The following is a 6,722-nucleotide window of genomic DNA, read 5'->3' as shown; positions in this document are numbered from 1 at the left end:
AGCACAATGGCAATTGATCCAAGCATTCTATAATGGACTTGGAAATTCTTCTAGATCAGTACTAGATTCGGCAGCTAGTGGGAGGTTTATGAATTTAAATGTGGATGATGCAGGACAGGTTATCGAAGACATGGCAATACACAATTCCCAATATGGGAATCCGAGGGGGTTTGCAAATAAGGGAAAGCATAATGTCGATTCCGTATCCTTTTTGCAAGCTCAATTAACATCTATTTGCCAAAAATTAGATAATCTTACTGCTGCTCCTAACTCTGTAGCTAATGTTTCTGCTGTTGCTAACCACGAAGCTTTTTGTGAAAATTGTGGAATTGTAGGTCATTGGGAGCAAGATTGTAGGAGCTCTATGGAACAAGTTAATGCCTTCCAAACCTATAGGCAAAATAACCCCTATTCCAATTCCTACAATGCCGATTATAAAAACCATCCTTATCTTTCATACCGGAGTACCAATGTACAAAACCCTCCACCTCCACAACAACCACAACAGCAACCCCCACCACAGCAAAAATATTACCATCCTAATGCCGGCCAGAAAAGCCAAGCATCACCCTCATCATCTTCCGACCCTGCCATGACAGAAATTAGAGCAATGCTAGCTAATATGCAAAAGCACATGGAGAGTAGGGATGAGCAAATTGATTCTATTCTAGCTCATAATAAAATCATGGACAATCAAATTGCACAACTTTCATCTACCCTACAATCCCGTCAGCAGGGGGCTCTACCATCACAACCTATCCATCCTACAGATCATGCTAATGCAATCACTCTAAGGAGTGGTTCACATTATGATGGACCTCCTATGCCACAGCAAGATGGACCAGTTTCTAATCTAGATTCCTCTATACCAAACGGTAATCCTGCTAGCCCTGCAGGGCTACAAAAAGATACTAACCCTACTAATGTTTCTGTGCAGGGTAAATTGCAGGATAAGGGAGGATTTGTGCAGAGCCCAGTTATCAAGCTTCCATTCCCTAATAGACAACTGAAGAGTAAGCTTGATAAACAATTCGGTAAGTTTTTAGAGGTGGTGAAAAACCTGCAGGTAACAGTTCCTTTCAATGATTTAATAACTCAAGTACCTGCTTATGCTAAATTCATGAAAGACATTCTGACTAGGAAAAGGGCCTTTAATGAAGTAGAAACTGTAGCTTTCACAGAGGAGTGTAGCGCTTATTTGCAAAATAAATCCCCTCCTAAATTAAAGGATCCCGGTAGTTTTTCTATCCCTTGTCACATTGGGAATGTTTTTTTTGATAAAGCTTTATGTGATCTGGGTGCTAGTGTCAGTGTCATGCCATCATCTATATGTGCTAAATTAAATATGGGGGAATTAAAAATTACTAATATAACTTTGCAAATGGAAGATCGTTCGGTAAAATACCCTTTGGGTATTTTAGAGGACGTACCTGTCCGAGTTGGTAAATTTTTTATTCCTATCGATTTTGTTGTTTTAGATATGGCAGAGGACACACAAATACCCATTATATTAGGTAGGCCTTTCCTCCATACTGCAGGAGCTATTATTGATGTGAAAAATGGTAAACTGACCCTTTCTGTAGGTGACGATAATGTTACTTTTAATTTAGGGAAGGTTTTAAAAGGGCCTATGTTGGAGGAAAATTGTTGTTATATTGATACAACTGATATAATGGACAATATTTGTGTTGATAGCTTGCCACAGGTTCTTGCGAAGGATCCCTTGGAGGAAGTTCTTTGCGGGAATTTATCTAGCGATAATGCAAGCATTTGGGGTAATGAGGTCCAAAGTATTGAAAAAGCTCTTTCCTTAGAAGAGTTAAGCCCCAAGGAGACAATGAAGGTAGTAAATTTAGTTCAGGAATCAAAACCTGCAGAGGTCAAGAAACCTGAGCTAAAACCTCTCCCTTCTCATTTAAAATATGTTTTTCTAGATGAGCAGGAACTACACTCCGTGATCATCAGTACTGCACTCACTGACCTACAATCTTCCCAACTTCTAGGGGTCCTAAAAACCCATAAGAAGGCTATAGGGTAAAGTATTGATGATCTCAAGGGTATTAGCCCTGATTTTTGCATGCACAGGATTCATCTAGAGGAAAATTACAAGCCCTGCATTCAACCCCAAAGAAGATTAAATCCAAACATGCAGGAAGTAGTCAAGAAAGAGGTGATGAAATTACTCGATGCAGGTATCATCTATCCTATTTCTGACTCCAAGTGGGTAAGTCCTGTGCAGGTAGTACCGAAGAAGGGTGGGATGACTGTGATAACCAATGATAAAAATGAATTAATTCCCACCAGAACTGTAATAGGGTGGCGTATGTGCATAGACTATCGTAGACTAAATATCGCCACTAAAAAGGATCACTTCCCTCTCCCCTTTATTGATCAAATGCTTGAGAGGTTAGCTAATCACAAATTCTTTTGCTATTTTGACGGGTATTCGGGATTTTTCCAAATTCCGATTCACCCTGAAGATCAGGAAAAGACCACCTTTACATGCCCTTATGGCACTTTTGCATATCGTAGAATGCCCTTTGGTTTATGTAATGCACCTGCTACCTTTCAACGTTGCATGATGAGCATTTTTTCTGATTTCATAGAGTCTATTATGGAGGTCTTTATGGATGATTTTAGCGTATATGGTTCTTCATTCGATTCATGCTTAATTAATCTCGCTAAAATTTTGAAAAGATGTGAGGATTGCAACTTAGTACTTAATTGGGAGAAATGTCACTTTATGGTGACAGAGGGAGTAGTCCTTTGTCATATTATATCTGATAAGGGCATACATGTAGACAAAGCTAAAATATCAGTGATTGAGCAATTACCTCCCCCAATCAATGTTAAGGGAGTTAGAAGCTTCTTGGGTCATGCGGGGTTCTATCGCCGTTTTATCAAAGATTTTTCTAAAATTGCTAAACCACTGACACAGCTTTTACTCAAGGATGCCCCATTTATTTTTACTGACGAATGTCTTGAGGCTTTTCACAGGATTAAGCAGGCTTTGATATCGACACCCATCATATGTGCTCCCGATTGGAACCTCCCTTTTGAGATCATGTGCGATGCAAGTGACTTTGCACTAGGAGTCGTGCTCGGACAGAGGAAGGATAAGGTTTTGCATGCTATTTATTATGCCAGCAAAACCTTAGATGAAGCCCAAGTCAACTATGCCACCACAGAAAAGTAGTTTCTTGCTGTTATTTATGCTTTAGAAAAATTTAGATCATATCTAGTTGGTTCTAAAGTTATTGTTTTTACTGATCATGCAACATTGAAATACTTGATAGCCAAGGCTACTCCGTTGGGTTCTCTTTCTCCAAGATTTCAACATTGAAATAAAAGATAAAAAGGGAGTAGAGAACGTAGTGGCAGACCACTTGTCACGTATCAGGTATGATGAGGGTAAGGATTCTTTACCTATAGATGATTCTTTCCCTGATGATAACCTGTATGCAGTTGTAGAGCATCACCCTTGGTACGCTGATTTTGCTAATTATCTAGTGGGTGGTACTCTCCCTCCTGACTTGTCCTACATTCTTACATTTTCCAACTCCTCTCATCTTCCTCTACATTCTACACTAAATTTTCAACACTTTCTCTCAATTTCTTCTCAAACCCTAAGAGAGAGAAAACTTCAATTCCTACTATTTCCACTCTAAAATGGCTTTCAAGAGGTCTCGGACTGTTCGGGGTGAAGGATCGAGGCAACAAGCACCTATCATTGACCCGGAGCTGCAAATTCCGGGGTGGGAGAGGGTGGTCATCACCACCCATGAGCAAAGGCAAAGGATGCTCAACCTCGTCACACGGCAGCTAATTCCTACCCGTTTTATTCATCATCCTACGCTTTCTAGACTAGGAATTGATAAATATGTTGAAAAACTGTTCAAGGGAATTGGCATGAGTGGTTTGTTCCAATTACATTATGATACATATGATTATTTGACTTTAGAATTCATTTCTAGTTTTAACGTCATAAAATCAAATGCTCTAATCTCTCATGTTCAATTTCGTTTGTTTAATAAAGATATTAGATTGTCTTTGAAGGATTTTGGTAAATTGTTTGAATTGAAAGCCGATAGACCAATTGAACCACCTCAAGACAACATTACTTTTGTCTACCGTGCTTTAACAGGGAATCCTAACTTAAACCTCCAACATGCAAAAGGCACTTGGATTCAACATCCCGTGCCAAAACTTTGGCAACGGTTTGTTGGCCTCACCATCTTTGGGAGGCATGAACCGGCTAATGTGAGGAGAGATGAACTAGAATTATTAGGATCATACATGATTCCTAAGAGTGACAAGCTTAACATAGTTCATAGGATGGCCCAACACTTTCAGAGGGTGGCCAATGCGGCCGAATCGGGTAGGTCTAGGGTCCCAATTTACTTTGGTGGGTTAGTAACCCACATTGCGGTCAAATACCTTAGTTGGACCCCTAATGATGATGGTAAGGTAGCCGGACCAACCCTAATGGACGCACCCTACTTAGGAGGCTTTAACTGGATAAATGTGATAGGGGGTAAGACTTGGTGGGTAATTCATAGGGAGTCGGGTAGGAAAGACAACGCTTTCACCTTGCCTAACTCGGCCTTGACCAAATTCGAGAAGGGTCTTCCCTCCTATACCTTTGAATTAGGAGACCAAGGGGAGGCCCAAGCACACCACCAAGCACCTCCCTCACCACAACAACATTTCCACCAACCATCACCCCAACACTACACACATAACATTCCCACTTCCTCAACCAACTACAACATCGACCCTAACGCCCCATATGACTTTTCGGCTTTTAGAAGCCAATTAAATCGGATAGAGAGTGGGCAAGGGAGAATGGAGGGTATGTTTAGGACTTTGGACTCTAGGGTAGGAGCCCTAGATGCTAGGGTTGGGGTTGTGGAGAGGAACCTAGGACGGGGTTTATACCCCATGTATGATGATTATGCCCATCGGGGGGCTATTCCCCCCGATTCACTTGCCCTTGATTGGTTCCAATACCCCCAAGGGGGTTACACGGACCCAAGTGCCTTCGGTACTTATGTGGACTATTCATCGGTCCATGGATATGGGACCGATGCTCCTTTTGGTGGGTTTGGGGGGAATGTAGACCCTAACTACTATGCCGGTGGTTCGGGGTATGGTGGTGGTGGCTCTAGCCATGGAGGAGCCAGCTCTAGCCACGGTGGGGGGTACTCTAGGATGGATGAGGATGAGGAGTAGGCTACTCTCCCAAGTCAATGAGGGCATTGCTTGATTTGGCTTGGGGGGTGTTCTTTTCCTTGGAAATTCTCTTCCTTCTCTATTTCTATTTGCTTTCTAGGTTAGTTTTTTATTTGCTTTCCTAGTGTAGTTTTTATTGCTTTCTTTATATATAAAAATACAAAAAATTTGAAAAATAAAAAAATTCAAAAATACGTTCCAATGAATTGTAAATCATGCTTCCCTGTGCCCCATACTTGAGAAAATTGTTTTGATTCTTGGTATTTGATGATGAATATTGTGGATTTGTTGGTCATGACTTGAAGTCTAATTGTTTGGATTCCTTAACTTGCGTCAATTTTGTCCAACTACTTGTGAATATAGTGCTTGACTAGTTGATTTGGTTAGGAAATGTGTGATAGTTCCATAATTCCTGGTATGTCAATGAATTTGAGTATTGATTTGCAACTATGAGTGGTGTTTCATGATTTTTTATTATGCACATGAGGAGGACGAAGGCGTTCATTCTTTAGGTAGCCTTCAGAGATATTTAGATACATTTGTTCCCTTCTTGTCACCCATATTGTTGCTTGTGCCCTTTTATTGTTTATAGCCACATTACAAGCCTTAATTTCCCCATTGGTTACTAGTCCAAGCTTGGCTTAGGGGAGCTATTAGTGAGTGAGGTAAGGGAGTTTTTAGTGTGCACTTTATTTGCACAATTTGGGTGGGTTTTGAGATGTAATTTGTTCTTGATCATATTTTTGATTTTATGAGTTTGAAAGTTGTATATATTTGAAAAAAAAATAAAAGTGTGATGAAAAAAAAGAAGTTCAAGAAAAAAAAAAGAGAAATATGAAAAAAAAGAAAGTGAACTTCTAAGAAAAAAAGAGGAAAATGTTTGATGTTCAAGTGTTCTAAGTGAAGGTTAACCAAAAGAAAGGAAAAAAAAAAGGGGTTGAGTTTCAATATAAATATTTCAAGTTACGAGTTCAAAGTTTGTTATTCACTCTTGTTCTACATTATCATATTTTTATGAGTGAATTTGTGAGTGTTGGGATTGTTTTATTGTTTGGAGTATATTTGGTTGATGTTGGAGTTGGTTATGTTGGAGATGTGTATGATCATTACTTTTGATCATAGGTTTATTAGGATTTGGCTCCCTGAATGCATAGCTTTTCTCTCACATAATCCCAAATTTATCCTACCCTTACCCTAGCCTTACATTGCAAGCTTAAAAGACCTTCCGACCTTGTGCATAGAAGTTATGTAAATGTGAAAGTGTTGTCTTTCAATGCAAGTTATGACTTGACATATTTCGAGTCGACTAGTAGATTGAGCGTTCAATGTTTTTATACACACAAGAGTGTGAGTTGGGAGGGCATTGTTCACATTAAAGGGGTTGGGTGGAGAGCGATCGAGTACATTCTTTACTCGCCACATAAATGAGAGTCGATTGTGTAAGCACTAGTCTTGAACTCTATATGCTCTTGTGGTTTGCTCTACTTGAC

This window comes from Chenopodium album, chromosome 9 (genome assembly GCF_948465745.1).
Source record: "Chenopodium album chromosome 9, dcCheAlbu1.1, whole genome shotgun sequence".
Classification (NCBI taxonomy): domain Eukaryota; kingdom Viridiplantae; phylum Streptophyta; class Magnoliopsida; order Caryophyllales; family Amaranthaceae; genus Chenopodium; species Chenopodium album.
The sequence above is the reverse complement of the archived record's forward strand: the minus strand, read 5'-3'. Positions refer to the sequence as shown.